Raw genomic sequence first — 16840 nt, forward strand, 5'->3', positions numbered from 1 at the left:
AGCCAGCGCATGTCATCTTTTGGGGTTTTAGCAGAGTTTTTAATACTCGTTCTCACAGTGTCCTCCTAGACAAAATGTTCAACATACAGCTAAACAAGTACCCAATAAAACAGGTGAGTAGTTGGCTGCTAGGGTTATATCAAATGGGGTTACATCAGGCTGGTGGACAGTCACTAGTGGGATTCCCTAGGGCTCCATTTTGGGGCCAATTTTCTTCAGGCTCTTATAAATGATCTGGATGCAGCAGTTGAATGCATACTGCCTGCAGATAATACTAAATTAGGGAGGAAGGGAGGGAGGGAGGGAAGGGGAAAGGAAGGAAGGAAGGAAGGAAGGAAGGAAGGAAGGAAGGAAGGAAGGAAGGACGGACGGACGGACGGACGGACTCCTATGAAGGTGTTTCATTAGGTGAAAAAAATAGTGTCACACAATTTTATTGGGGGAGGGGGGAGTGGGACCCAATACCACAGACTTGTAATTTAATGGCAAAATCTGATAATTTAGGCAGAATTATTTAATAATGCTGGATTATGTAAGTATATGAAGAAGGTTGCCAAGCTTGATCATCATGGCAAATATAAATAAATGTAATAGACAGCTAGACGTTTTTATGGAAGAGGAGGACACTGAAGGGTGCAGTGACAAAGCAACAAACATGCTTTTTTGAGCTAAGCGTTTCCTTCCTGTCCAGCAAATCTTTATGCCCTTTACCATTAGTTTTCATTATGATTCAGAGGCATATTACCTTCATTTTCCTCAGTCTGCTAAAGCTAACTGGATTTTTCTTCATTTTCCCAGTTAGTGATGGAAGATGTCTCCAAGCAATTATGTTATCTTAATATCTTTGTAAGAACACTGTCACCACTGCTGAGGACTCAAAATTTAGTTCCCATTAAAGAAAATATATCTTAGTCTGTGTCCTTCAAGATGCCTCTGACATACTGTTATATACAGAGAGAAAAAAAATGATAAACTATCGTATTTTGATATATACATATATATATAATAAAGGAAACAGTATGACATACTTTTGGTAGATGCTGCTGATAACTACTTTACACTGGAATAGAAATTTCTGGGTACACAATAAACTGATACAGCCCCTATAGTTTTATAACAGGAAATATGTCAGTTTGGAAGAGGATATTCTAACCCAGATTTCAATGTGACTTAATAATCTGACACAGTCCCTTTAGTTTTATAATGGAAAATATGTCAGTTTGGAAGAGGATATTCTAACCCTGATTTCAATGTGACTTAAGGAGTTTCACAGGCACTTTAAGATTTCACAACTCTCCATATCAATAGCCATAAACTGAAATGAAATGGGCCTTCATCTCAGCCTCTCTGATGAGGCTGACACCATGCTGAGTAGCTAATTAAGTCTGGCTCCTTACTCTGCAGTCTGTGTCTACCCATACATTACCCAGCATGCCTTAATGCAGCCCTGGAGTTTCCTTGTTTTGTGTTTCTGTCATGATCTGCACCCTCAGCCCATGCAAGAGCTCCTCACACATTCCAGTCTGCATTTGAGATTCTTGCTGCATTCATGGAAATCATTTTTAGCATCATTATAGTGTCATTATACGTGACGTTACTTATAATCCAGGTAGTATTGAAGACCTTCGTTGGGGAAGATACTTCAGATCCAATAAAAAGCCTAATTCTTGCTGAAAACTTCTGCTCTGTCTAAACAAAGATTAGATTTTATTCAAGAAATTTGGGGGGAAGGGGGTGGGGAGGGGGTAGAGTTTATGTATGCTTTTTTACTTGTTTTCCCTGAAAGAAATCACTCAGCCTGTCTGTAAGTCACATGAAGAAGAGGCTTTTTCTTTGTAATGAGAAATAATGGTTTGACAGAAACAACAGCAGAACAATATTGTTGTTTTTTTTTTTTTTTTTTTTTACCTGACGTAGAAATTTGTAAAACAGTCAAAAGAAGAGGTTCAGATTAAGAGATGTATTTTACCCATCTTCAAACACCATGACAGAAACGTGTTTCAAAAAACAGGAAATTTCAGTTTGAACCTTCTCATGGTCATCACCAGCAACACCACCACGTTACTGTGCTTTAGCTCAGGTAATCTGGGAGTTGGCTTTTAACTTATTTTACTGCCTTCTCTGCTTAGTCCTGCCCAAGTATATAAGAAATACGCATAAAACTGAACTAAATTCAATGTTTTAAGGATTTCCTACATAACAGAGGAGTTTGGAAATAAGAGTACCATATAATAACTAAGCAGATTTTGTAAAATTGCCTTCTGTTGTGGAAGCCTTTATGTGTTAATTGTCTAGTGATGGGAAGCTAAAAAACTCACTAGTCTTCTCCTTCCAGAATGTCATTGTTTCTTCTGTGGTAGTATTGCAACAGCTAATACCATTTCTAAATAATAGACAAGGATATGCTTGGTCATGTTAGTAAAGGCAGACTCCAGTGATGATAGCATAGGTACTCCAATGGCTCTAACAAAATTAAATGACAAATATGCTTCATAAAATAAGTGAGCAGATACAGTACAAGCTAGTATTCATGTCCTATTATCAACTTTTTGTGCTTCTTATTAAACCCTTGTGTGTATCATGAAGAAAGATGACAGATTTCACACATCAGTCATGGTAAAATGGTAAATTTCACAATTATTCATAGACTATTAGAAAATGATCTAGCAATCTAGTTAAAGTCTTTTTTATCATTAAAAAGCTAAAGATTGTCTTTGCTTCATAATGATCTTGAATTTCACCTAATAATCAACACTTGAGTTTTTATTTTAAATATCAAACAGAAAAATGTATCTTTTTCAAACACTTCAGATATTTATTTCTGAAAACAAATTTAATTTGTCCTATATACATGCCAGTTTGCATCAGGGCCAGAAGCCCAATTGCTGTACTAAAATTTGCACTCTTTCATCTCATAGAAATAACACTAAATTTGGAATCTTAATGCAGTTTTGTTAAAATAATAATGATAATAATAAAAAGACAATTTTTATGCCTATATATCATACTAGTTTTTTAATTACCACAAATTTATAGCTATTTAATCCATTCTGTATAGAAACAACTATTTTCTAGCCTGCAATTTATTTTGCTGTTTGTGTCACTAGATCATTTATTGTCCAATCTGCAATTTGGAAACATTAAAAACTACTGACCTGCAGCGTCTTTTATTCACTGCCTTGACTGTGCCAATGGCTTGCATTGAAAGTTGTAATAGAAGATTTCTTCAGCCTCCTCATTTATCTTGGATCATGGGGATCATTTTTTCAGCTCATCCATCTTGACGATTTAGGTCTGTGACATCCATTTCTGACAACCTTAGTTAGTGTCATTAGGTGTATGTATGCTCAATTTAAAATAAAACATGGAGTAGTTTTGTTTGGTTCAGTTTTCATACAACTTACAACATCTTAAAAGGATTTTCTTCTTTTAAAAGAGAAGCAATGTTCTCTTAATATGACTGAGGATAAGAAACAAAAAGTTGAAGTTCTGATACATGCTCCTCTGCTCTTTCCTCTTTCTGAGACATTGTAATGGCACATACTACTGTGGAATAGTCATGGTTTTGAAAATGGTATTGCTAATGTTGTAACAAACACACAAGGTTCCAAACACTGTTTCTGGGGGTGTTTAAGGGAAGGCTGGATGTGATGCTTAGGTTTAGTGGGTGATATTGGTGATAGGGGGATGGTTGGATCAGATGATCGTGGTCTTTTCAATCTTTATGATTCTATGACCTTTGCATTCCAGCTGAGTGGAGCAGATGTGTATCATAGATTAATGTACAGAGGATCATAAAAGCAAACTTGAGTCACTTAGTTTGGTCTACAGCAAAAGCATGGGACTCATTTTGATAACATTTTTAGTATGTGTCTAAATATGTGAGGCAGCCATGCATTTCCAAAAAGTTTCCCTTGGTTTTGAAGTTACCTTTAGATTTGTTTGCAAGTATGATATCTAAAGAGCATCACAACATTGTTTTCTTAGACCCTAAAAAGTCTGAATATTGGATGTCAGTCTCAATGCAGATTTATTTGTGCTATGTAGAACTGTCAATAAAAGTAGTAAATCATTTGAATAAGTTATAAACAAACACGATGATGTTTTGATAAGAATTGATGGGACAAATATTATTACTGATGGCTCAGACATCCCCCAACTCAAATTAAAAATTTTCACAGAGATGAAAAGAACAAGAAATTTTAGAGATTTATATTATTTTCCATTGCACTTGTGTAGCAAAGGTAAGTTCTACATATGAGTTTTAAAGTTGCCTTAGACTGAGAAAAAAAATACAACAAACAAACAAACAAAAAAACAGGTATAAGGTTGTTCTATTTTGCCTTCTTAAACATACAACCAAATAATATTTTCTACTTGTACGATAAGATTTTGCCATAGTTTTCTAAAAGTGATGGATCTGGAAGTCTGATATACTCTTTAAGGACAAATTTATAGAGTAGGAAGAACACATCCTTAGGTCATGATGTCCAGTACTTCTGATAGAATTTGAATTCAGTGACCTATTATGAAAATCAGATATGATATACAAACATTCATGATTTTGGTAAGACTTTAACATACCCGAGTTAATAAATTACCATTTAATGTCAGGAAACTAGAATCTTTAAAGAGAGCATGGAGAAGGTAGATGTCAGTTAGAGATTATTATTTTTAAAGAAAATTTGAGAATGTAATTAAAAGATCTACTTCTAATTTGCTCTCCGGCACTGAAATATGTCCTAGCAGAAGAATACAAGAGCCTTGTACACAATTTAGGCAATTCATCACTGAATCAGTTATGATATGGAAACTTTTCTTTTACATTTTAATCCTTTTATATCACATAGTATATGTTGTACAGACAAGGCCTATCAATAACTTCTTGAACCTAGACTGGGTAGATTTAAACATTTACTGGAATCAATTTGTGAGCCTTTTGTTAGTACCATGCAAGTCATGAGGCAAGGGTCAGAGCAGTCACAGTGCTTTGATTTGAAATGAAGCTCTCAGAGACTGGGAGCTAAAAAATATGTACTTGTACAGAACCATTTGAAATTGAACTATTTGCATACACACACTTTTAAAATGCAGGTAGTTCAACACTTCATGAAAATATCATATATATTTGTAAAGACAATGTTTATGTTGCAACATGTTCTGCTTCTACAGATCACTTGTGCAGTGCTTGTCCATTAAAATTCAGTGCTGCCTGGTAAGATAAGAATCCCTGTGCCAGTGCCAAGTAGTTAACCTGCATTTGTATTACTGAAATATCTGGTATTGCCATGTGTTTAGAAGTAAGCCAGCACACATAGCTGCAAGTAGGTCGTACATTGGGAAATCCACACCAAATTCAGGCGGGCTTCAAATTCTCCCACCAGAAAATTTTCCACAGGAAAAGGTTATCGTCAAGGAAGCCTTGGAGTCAGCTATTGCTAAGCAATGAAAAGGAATTTTAAGCTAAGTCTGTGGAACTCTTTGATTTAGGAAACTAAATTGTGACATAAAATATCTTTCTTTCACCTGTTAATTTATTCTGCGGTAGAATTTTCAATGATAGAAGCCTATTCTCCAAACAGACTGCAGGATCTTCACTGAAGTCTTTGAACTGCTGTTTATTAGTTTTATTGGGTCAAGAAAAAAAAAAATAATAATAGCAGTCTTAATGATCCTAAGGTGTAAATAACAATCTATAAAAATACAGCAAAGAAATCCCTTATACAAATTGATTTTCTTGCTATTTTTCTTTGCAATGGTCTCAGGTTAGAAGGAGGGGAACACCTCTCTGTTTCCAGTTTTGTTCAAAACTAATAAATCCCTTTGGTCTTTTATTTCTGGCCCACCTCTGACCATACTTGTCCATTATCTCATCTCTGCTTTGTGTGAGATTTTGGTTTTTCCTTAAACATTTTCCAAAGAATGGATCAGCAGTCACAGCTGCAAAAGAGACAAAGGAAGTTGCTCATGATGGAGGGCGGGGTTCCATACATGTAAATCCAGAAAGTATTAATCCATGTAGTCAATGATATATTATATAAAAAATAATAGAAATAGATAATAGAAAACAAACAAGAAAAAAAATAGACTGTGTTAAATACAAATTCGTGTTTTAACAGAAGTGGCAGACATAGCCCACTCACTAACACTTTCCACATTTCTGTCATTCTCTTGTGAGTTTATCACTCACTCTTTCCACCTTTCTGTCATTGATCTTATAAACAAATGAGAAAATAATGTGCATTATTACACACTGCTAACAGTGTAAATTTTCTACTTTTATCCAATGCCTTACAGGTTTCTCCCCAGCTCTTTAATTTCTGTTGATAACTCTGTTTTAGAGTGAGCTTAAATGATTCCATGGGTTAAAAATTATTTTTGAAAGTTCTCTGAGAAGATAAATAAAGTTATATTTTCTTGAGAGATGAGTAAAAGAGATGACAATTAATTGAATGTAAATATATGTAACCTAATGTGAAGCACTCTAGTTCCAGGAGACCACTTTTCCCATTGACTACAATTTGCTACATGGTGTATTTTCAGTGCAGTGGCATTCTCTGATCAGTTGCAGATGATAAATTCACAAATTGAAAAAATGAATAAATAAATAAATAAGCATCTTTGCATCTTTGCATTTTAAAAATGAAATCATCCAAATCATTGCAAGTATGTCTGATGATGGCAGTTCTAAGGTCACCCTAGGGTAGTCTTTGTACTTATAAATGCTTTTCTGTTATAATCAAGGGTGATTATTATGCAGCATTTTATATATAGAAAAATGTATACATATGTCCATCATCTCTACCACTCTTCTGAGATTCTGCTTTTTTCATATGACCTAAAAGCAATTATCAGTATGAAATATGTGTTGTGGTTTGTAGCTTCAGGAGCTTCTTATATACCGATGTTTACATTTAACAAACAAACAAACAAACAAGTTTGGCAAATAAGTAAGATTCTCTTTTGGTGTATTTGTTCTGGTCTGAACATTTTTCACTTTCCCTGGATACTTTATATATCCACTTTTACTTGTTATTTGCCAACACTTCATAAGTAAACATTTTGAGGAAGGGTGAAAAGAAATAGGTTATGAAACAAAATTGCATTTATTTCATAGACATCCTCTAGATTGTCCACTGGATCAAGTTTACCAGACCAGGCCTCTAGTTGGAGTGCCAGAAAGTCAATGTGTTTGACTTGCTTGGATCATTTGTTGTCCAGTGCAGAAGATATATATACAGGATATATAAATATATATTTTTTTTTCTTCTAAATTGTTCACGACTTACACAGAGGCTTTTTGGGGTGTGATGAGGTATCTGCAGTTCAGTTTAGCAGCGATCCAAAATATCCTATTTTGTTATCATAAAGAAAAAAAAATATATATATAAGTATTTAAAGCATTACAAGAAAAAAATAAATTATACAAGTGCGTGCATATGCAATTAAAACAGCAAATAAACAAGCATCCTCCCTGTGAAAGTTTCTACATTTCTCCTTTTCTTCTATATTGGAGAGCTAACTGTTTTAACTGGAGGAATCAAGCCTAGCAAGCAGAAAAAAAAAAAAAAAAAAAAAAAAAAAAAAGTGAAAGAGAACTTGCCCATACCAAGACTGTAAAAGACCTTACTACCTTAGGGCATTAATTACTGTTTTAAGAGATGGTCTTTGCAGAGGAGGTGCAGCAGTAGCAAGAATTATTATTGGCAATTTCTTCATAATCAAAAGTTTCTACACCAGCTTAACCACAAGGGGGTTACCCTTATAAACTAAATTCAACTGAAAGGAACAGTAAGCACCCCAGAAAATCTGCTTTAAAAAGATGAGAGGGAGAAGCGCAGCTTTGCCTGAACTCAGATAAATCCTCATCTCCCTGTGCAGAAGATTTCTCCTTCCTCCAAAATAACAGACTTGTTTAAAAAAAATAAAAATAAGCAAAGCACAAGAAGCATTCAATCAGAAGTACCTGTGGCTGATGGAACTTGACCCTAACACAAATCCATCTGCTCCTCACTTGCCCTTGAAGGTCAGAGTTGAGGTGGGGGTCAGTGTTTGCTCTTGCTGTCTAGCCTCTACCTGGTCTGTGGATAAATATATTCTCCAGAGCTGTCAATCAGGAATTTCTCATGCACTCTGAATTCACTCAAAAACAGTCCAGCAGTACTGAAGCACACAGGAGAAATGATGCTTTTGTTCAGCTGTGCTACTTTCAGATGCACCTCTAAGTGCATAAAGGAGAGTGCATATTAATCATGAGAGATAATAGATGATTAATGCTGAATCATTTGATTGCCCAAGTTTTCTCTATAGAGTAATAGACAGTATTAACTGTGATGTTTACAGTGATCTTGGTTTTTTTGTTTGTTTGTTTGTTTGTTTTCAGTAAAATGGTGGTGGCGTTACCAGCTCATGCCCTGAGAGAATGAAAACCTATGGCTTGGTATTTCCCAGAGTGTCCTTTCCACAAGCAAGAGTTGCTCTGTGCTGTAGAAGCCTGTTGATCTGAATTCCCTTGTTTTTTACTTCCTGTTTGCACACTAATGGAAGCAAAATATCCCAGTGGGTGTTTGAACAGCTTGAGCGTTGTTGACCTGGGAACTACTTTTCAGTGATCTAAGGATTAACTAGGGGTTTAAATATTTTTGTAATTTCAGATTCAACATCCCTTGTAGACCTCCAAGGCTTTGTTTGCATCAGTTACACTTGTTATATACTCAGCTTCTGAAGGGGCTATTGGATTTTTTTTTTCTAGATTGCTGGTGATAAAAATTAAAGGAGAAGAGGCAACTAATGTTTTGAACTATACAGTAACATAAGGCAGCCCACACTTAAGTATTTACTCCACAATATCTGATAATAGTTCTACTGTGAACGTTACACCAAATAGTGATAATTCAAACATTTTTGAATGATCACAATTGCATCTATTTCTATAGCATATAGTAGAGTAGAACATATTCTAATTTTGTCATGAACTTACACAAAGATTTTAGTAACCTTAAAAAATGGCAGGAAGAACTAGTATTACTAAATTATGATTTACCATACAGTGGCAAGAGTGATAAATGCCATAAATTCAGACTTTTTCTATACAAGAATGGGTGCCAGTTAGCCACTGGAAAAAAAAAAAAAAAAAAAAAAAAAAAAAAAAAAAAAAAAAAAAAAAAAAAAAGGTAAATTATTAAGCTATATGCTATTTAAAATGTTAAATCAAAATATGTTTTAATCCTTCTGGGAGTTCAGAAATTCCATTTTTTTTAATATATATATATTTGGGGGGGGGGGGGGGGAGGGGAGGGTGTCTCTCCTTTTTGTCTGACATGTAAGCATTTTGTTCAGACAAGGCTACATTTATTTTTGCTTTTCCTTCAGCCAGGTCCCACAGGGTTGACTGTGCCGAGACCAGGAAGTACTGGGGCAGTACAAAAACCTTCTGTTTTCCAGTTCAGTTTCACTCTCATGCTTCCCTATGTATTATCTGTGTGTAATACTTCAAAAAGTTGGTTATTCGTATAGTATTCATTAATTTTCCTGTAAAGGCAAATGGAAAAAATGTAGCCAGCTAGCCTGCTTCTGTTTGACTGATATCTGATGCCACAAGTGAACAAGAAAGACAGAAAGTTATTCTTTAGGATTAGACATAGCATTGAAGCTCTGAGATGGAAAACTCGTCAGAGAGATGAAAGGCATATTTGCAATTTTCTTGGCCTTCTGTGGCAAATCTGGCTAAAGACCTCGTCACTCCTTTGCCTTTCCTTCTCATCCCTCTGCCACACGGGGAGGTAGAGAAGACCCAATACTATAAATCACACTATTCACATGTAGTGAGTAAAGAAAAATGGATATTTTTGGAGGGGGCCATTAATCTGGTGCCATTCCAGTTACATGACTCAGAGAGCAGCCATGCACAGCTGTGTCAGCACAGGCCAGAGACTGATGTATGGAAGGGAATGAAGGGTGTAGGCTGGAAGTTTCTAGGTTTGTGTTTACTGCTAAAGACCCTGTGTGGTTTTTGATCACAGGAAGCAGCTCCAGCATAGTCGTGGTGGGCACATTTCCTCTAGCTGTGCACGTGAGGAATCAGGGAAGGAAGAGGAGCTCAAGACAAACAAAAGATGGTGAAAGAATGAGAGAAAGAGCTGGCAAATCATGATTCTGCTGGGATTTTCTCACATGATCTTTGGGAAATCTCTTGAATTCTTCATAATTAGCATTCACCTCTGTGAAGTAGTGTAACGGGATTGGGAGGGGGGAAAGAGGAGGATGCTACCTTTATTCAATTTATCTATTTAAGGGGGAGTGGAGCTGGTACTGCTTAGTGGTGACTGTGACTGGGTGCTATTCATAAAAATAAAAACAAGAAATTAAAAAAAAAAAAAGCGATGAAAATTTAGAAATAGGCCAAAGTTGCTACTGGTAAACAATTAACACAAAACTCTAAGGGCTTGACATCCTAACAGTAGATCAGCATGTGCACACCATCTGTGTATCAAAAGTTCTCACCTCAGAAATTTAGTTACAAGTGCCTTTTGCATCTCTAAATGGGGAGAGAGATCAGTTCTTCCTATTAGTTTTCGAAAATGCTTGAGAGTTCTTGGAGGCAAGGGTAGCTCAGATTAATGATGGACAAAAGTAGACTACTTTGAAATCATTTGAACATTGCTGGCTTAATGTCCAGACCTATGCACTCTGTCTTTGGTGTATTTTTAATCAACATAATGTTGACAATGAGGTATCAATTCCTGCTTTATATTTCTCTTAAGAGTAAAAAACAAGAAACACAATTTAAAAAAAAAAAAAAAAGCTATAAAAAAAGCAAGCAGTGGGTGAATAATGAAAAATAGGTTAAGCCTGTGGCAAAAATAGGATCAGACAAAAATGAGACAGAAATATTCTAATGAAAATGTAGATACCATACATATGCATGCCACCTAGTTGTGCCAGTTTAGATTTGGTGTGTTGTTTCTTCTAGTCTTTATAGATATTATGGATTTCCTTTAAGCCAGAAAAACAAACAAACAAACAAACAAAAACTTTCAACTAAATCTCTATTAAGTAACAAATAGACAAAACATTAGTTTTAACTAGAAGAAAAAAAGAACCACAAACAGGCAAAGACGAAATAAAAAAATAGTGGAGATGTTCTAAAAAACATAATTGTTGTAATTTGGAAAAGGAGGACTAGAATTTAAATCTATATACTACTTTATTGTATGAAACAAATTTCAGAATGTGAGCTGCATAGGTATTGCTTTATTTATTTCATGGACCATATTGAAGGGAGCGTCACTCATGCAGTCTAGCTGTTCCTTACAAGTCACAGAACTTGAGGTTTCATCACCAAGTTATGTGTTTTTCATTATCTAGGTAGGTAATCAGGGTACTGAGACTGGACATTAGTGCACATGCTAACCCACACTTATATGCAATACTTTTGCCTTAAAATTTCCCACTTACATGTGTTTTCTGATCCTGATTTCAAGTCTTGGACTACATCATGCATTAAAGCTCTAATATTATGAAAGCTATACCTCCGCAACTTCTGGGTCTCTTTCTTTCTTTTTTTTTTCTTTTTTTTTTTCCTGTTAATATTTAATGAATGCTTACTTTATGTAGATTATTGACTTTTTACACAGCAGGAATGTAGTTTGCCCTTCTGCTTGAATATCTGAAACCCAGCCCATGTGAATCAGCTGTTAGTTTGTTAACTGATCAATATTGTCCACATTTAATATTTGTGAATTTTCCTAAAAGTCCTCTATCTTCGATTCATATTATTAGAGGAAGGGCACAGCCTCTATGTAATAAGTAAATAAATGAACTAACTAAACAAAAACCCTTTGGCTAAGTCAAACTTGCAATTTTAAAGTGTTGCAAATGCAGTGTGTCTTCTGTAAGTGGCATTATGCAACTTTTGGTTTTTTGCAGCTTCTACTTTTTTGAAATAATAGTTCAACAAGTAGTTTAGAGTACTTCAGAAAGTTTTAACAAATACAGATTGTCTCACGTATTATTTAAAATAATTGAGGCTCTAACATTTTTTTTTTTTAATCCATAGGTTAATAATCTTCTAAATAAGACATTAGAAGCATGTGATAATTGGCATTTTACCTTGACATGTCAAGGTCATAACTAATTCCCCAAATAAAATTATGAGGTCAGTTTCTTATGTCTAAAGAGAGTACCACTGCTCTCTGGAGTAATACTACATATAAGGATTTTTCTTCTCAAATCTTGACTTATGAGATTCCAGGTTCTTTCTGATTTCTCCTCACTTTTGTTTTCTTTGAGCATGAGCCTAGGAACTCTTACACAAGCGTTGAGGTAAGTAATTGTTACCTCTTGCAAATGAGGCTTACTACATTTAAAGCAGAATCAGATAAGATTAATTCTGCACTAAATATTCACAAACCTCAGATCTCTAAGTATGTCAAATCTGATCACAAAACACATTATCTTTAGAATAATATGTCATCAGTAGATTTATTCTTTGTTGGCTGTAAGAGTTGTGTAGATTTCCAAGAGTTCACATATTTCAAGGTTAACTTGTGGTCACGCTGTTTCTTTTTAGGTGAAGATGTAGTATATATAACTCAATCTGTTTGGAAAAAAAAAGTGAGATTGCTGCTCCTTTATTTTTTTCCTGCTTTTTTTTTTTCTTTTTTTTTATCAACACAATTGTTTCTGCTCATTGGTGTCTCCCTCCCACTCTTTTAGCAGCTGCTTTACTGTGACAACTTACCTCCAGCAAAGTGGGAAGATGAGCAGCTGCTTGCAGAACCAAAGCCAATCTTCTGCCTGGGATCAGTTGGCAAGAGTTTCTGTGAAAGAAGCGAGGATGCAGTAAATGATATGTGCTGAATTAATTGTATCTACTACCATCCTGTCTCCAAAACTTGTCGGGAAATGTATCTATCCACTTGTGCACCAGCAACAACAAAAAATGATTCCCTAATTATCTTTGAAGGTTAAAAAGACTTAATAAATCAGATCTGTCTATTCACAGGAACTATAGCAGATCTGATGAGTTTTTTTAAAAAAAAATCAAATTGCATTTATTTCTTTTCAAATTGCTTTCAATCAATTTTTTCAGTGAGGATGTATGTCTGTGTGCGATTTCTTGGCGTGAAGGAAGTACTTTATTTACTTATATATTGTTATGGTGTTTTGGAGGTTGAGTCATCTGGTGATTCACTCTACTCAGCTGCATAAATAATATTGCAAATCCTGACAGAGGACTAAGCTGTCATCCTATAACATTTGTTCCTTTAGACTACGAGGCATGGCGAGGTTGATTCAAGTACCTTACTTTCTATGACTCTAATGGTTTGTATTGCTTCCACCCACAAAGTAGGAATGTAAAGATCCTCTTCCATGATACTCCTGCATTTGGTCTGAACTTAAATACTGTGTTTGACAAAAAAAAAAAAAAAAAAAAAATATATATATATATATATAGTATGCACTATTGTATGAAGGGTTACTATGAAGGATCAAGGCTTTAGATGGGACTTAGATACACACAAAGTTCAATGTCTTCTTTTTGAAAATAACATTGAACTTCCTAGAATAACACTTAAAGGGAGTATGGGGGAAGATAAGTGTCACCTGGGGAAAGGTGGTCAAATTGAGAATCGTGGAAGAGATTTTCTAGCAGATGAAAGGAAAACCTATTTGCTTTGTGAGGAATGATAATAAGAATGATATCTATCCAGACACAGACATTGTTTTACTGTTATTGTTGCCCTTTCTCATTCAGAAATTTGGTATCTGATTAACATATGAAAATGTCATTTGTTATGTACTCCTGAGGTACGAGGTTTTGCATTTGATGGTTCAGGAGATTCTTCTTGATAGCGTTTTCCTCATTTTATCTCCCATTTCCATCCAAAGGGTTGGGATGGATCAGTAGAAGAAAATTATGTCATCAGAGTAAGGACAGATAAGTAGAATGTGAATATTTGACACTTTTAATATGACTAGAAAATCAACGATTCTAAACCTGAGAGCACAGAAACTGTGAAGAAATACTTATTTGACTTCTAGCTTAATGTGGATTGAATTCTTTACCAGCCCAAGTCCTGGGGCCATCCCTGTCTTACTGTTATGGGATTTTTTGATTCTTACTACTGCATGATAGATAAAATGTCTTTTTTCCTATGATCTTAACCTGCAGAAGCAGGGTGTTTAAGCTTCCATCACACCTATTGTATGAAAGAGCAGGGCAGTAATTTATCCTCAAAGATTTGGTGAGAGATTAAGCAGTGGAGAGCTATTAGATCACCAACACAAAATCTTGAGTTACATTGAAATAAATGTGAAGAGCCTGGAGCTTGTTACAGCAAGACAAGGAGTAAATCATGTGGAGAATGTGTTTTGTTTGCTTGTTTGTTTGTCCATCCTGTCATGTCCCGTGTCTCCCCCGCCAAATCCCAAAAAACATAGGGGGTGTGAAATGCATATTCATCATTGGCATTCCAGGTTTGTATTCTGTCACCTCAGGAGGTCAGAAAGTGTTTTGCTGACTGTTGGAGGAAACTTCTATCTATCCCTCTGACTTGTGCTTGGTAACAGGAGAAGGGGATGGTCTGGAGGCCAGGCAGAGCAGCTGCTACAGCAGCAGCTGGCAGCAGTCAGGATGGGTAATTTACATGTTCAACCATTCAAAATCAGCTGAAAATTATTTAGCTGAATTCAGATGGTCAAATAATGTTAGTGTTTGCATTGCTCAGCATTTTCTTTTCATTCCTTTCCTTACCATCTAGCTGCAAAATATCCTGTGGGTTAGAGGATGGCACATGGAAAACTGGGTTTCAAAAACAACAACAAAAAGGGCTGTCTTTTTAATGCTGTACTATAAGTCGTTTTTCACTAAGGAATTTGAAATTAGTTTTCAAGGGGGGGTGTATTCTAGCATTCCTTCAATGATTCTGGCAGAGATGCATGGACAAGACAAATATCTCAAGACAAAAATATTTTGTAATTCTAAAGTTTTAGTAAAGAAGAAGGAAACTTGGAATTCATTTAATCACACTGGCAATTTCCTCAAAATTATATTTTTTGTTTCATTGTCAATCATACTGTTATCTTTGTATCTGCATGTGATATAATCCTTTCAAAAGGAACGTAATGTAGAAGTACCACGTTGTTTTTAAGTCTTCATGACTGTTGGCCTTGAGACTGGGTAGGCATGCCACTTTCCACTGTGTGACGACTATTCTTGACGTTCTTGACTATTCTTGACAGTGGAACGAGTTGTCACCCAGTGTTAATGCCTTCATGTTCTCTTCATTATACATACTTGTTTTCATGACAAAGAGTGTAAAAGGAACAGAATATGGTGCAAAATTAATATGTTCTCCTGACAATTTGGAAACAGTATTCCATGATCTTACAGTGAAGGCACAGCTGGGGACTTTGACAACTGCAAGTGCACAACTGCTTCTTCTACAAAGTTCAAAAGATTTTCCATGTAATTTTGTTCGTATGTAAGCATGCGTATGTATGAGAGTATGTGAGAGTGTGTATGAGCAGCCTGCATAAAGTAACCAGGATAATATTGTAAGCTTAAATTACATTTGATTTTAAACCAAAACTAGATTTCTCTTCTAGGTTTTCAAGGTTTTGTCTTGTAAAAACTTGTGCATATCTGAGAGAAGAGGTAAGATCAAACAATATATAGATAAATAGATAATTTCTGAAATTTGCATTTAATATTCTATTGATTTATATTTTTATTATCAATATCTTCTTCCTCCATGGACACCTCATATTGATATTGTTAATATATTTTTATTTAGCTTTTAAGCTCCCAAGAACGGTCTTGATTTGATGGCTAACATATTAAACTATACCATCTCCTCTGAGTCCTCAAATTCTAACAGTACTTCCCTGCACAAAAATGTATATGGGAGAAAGCCAAGAATAAAAGAAATTGTACAGTATTGTACTTACCCTTTGGAGATAAATAATCTGCCTTGCAGATACACTTCTGATTTGTAACTCTTGCCCTGGCATGTATCAGTGAATAAATTACTCAAAAAAAAATCACCAGAGTTACTGTGAAAAAATATTCTGTCATTATGTTTGTGTTTCAGAAAATTCCTGGTCTTTATCCCTCTGGGGAAAAAAAAAAAAAAATCCATAGCAGTCTCAGGTTTTCATTTTCACATCTGAGATCTGCTGGTAGAAGTTCTCTTGCTCTAGGCAGAAATTTAAGGATTGACTGGGGGGGGATTGTCTTTTTTCATACCCTTACATCTCTTCTGTTGCAAATCAGCAAGTCTAGCTAATCTAGAACAGCTGAATGAATGCTTGCAGTCAGTTGTGCTTGGGATTTCCCCAAAAGAGCCTGCTGTATGTATTTTTAAGGGTGATTCTATGGCTGAATTTATAGATAATGCCAACCACCCCAAAATACTTACTGGAAAAACAAACATATGTTCTGCATTTTAAGGAATGATCATTTAGGGTGCTTGAGAAAATGTAGATGATCACAGTCCTCAGAAGACTGCTGATATTGCCTGTTTTTTCTAGAGAAACTGAACAAGACAGAATTCTAGAATGTAAACTCTTGTTTTATAATTATGGAAAATTATCAGCTTGAGAGAAGAGCATATTTCAACGTGTATACAGTCAGATAGGAAAATGAAATACAGCTTTAACAGGAGTAGATGGGAAAAAAATGAAGAATTGAAATCCAGTTTTATAAGAAATGAAGTTATTCTGCTACTATAAAGGACTGTGCTTTAATTTCTTTGTGTTACCTAATGCTGTGACACATGATGATGGCCTTAGAGTACTGGAAAAATAGCACATTCGTAATGTCAGAGGGAAAAGA

General features: G+C 35.3%; 1 long non-coding RNA gene across 1 annotated transcript; it reads right to left on the reverse strand.

Annotated features, from left to right (window-relative positions):
• Positions 1-12489: 12489 nt before the first annotated feature.
• On the reverse strand, positions 12490-16159 carry LOC121061273. The gene is made up of 3 exons (XR_005815016.1): positions 15955-16159; positions 12743-12821; positions 12490-12598 (listed from the first exon to the last, which is right to left on the reverse strand). It is a non-coding gene; the product is annotated as an uncharacterized LOC121061273 (long non-coding RNA).
• Positions 16160-16840: the final 681 nt, after the last annotated feature.

This window comes from Cygnus olor, chromosome Z (genome assembly GCF_009769625.2).
Source record: "Cygnus olor isolate bCygOlo1 chromosome Z, bCygOlo1.pri.v2, whole genome shotgun sequence".
In the NCBI taxonomy this organism is placed as follows: Eukaryota; Metazoa; Chordata; class Aves; order Anseriformes; family Anatidae; genus Cygnus; species Cygnus olor.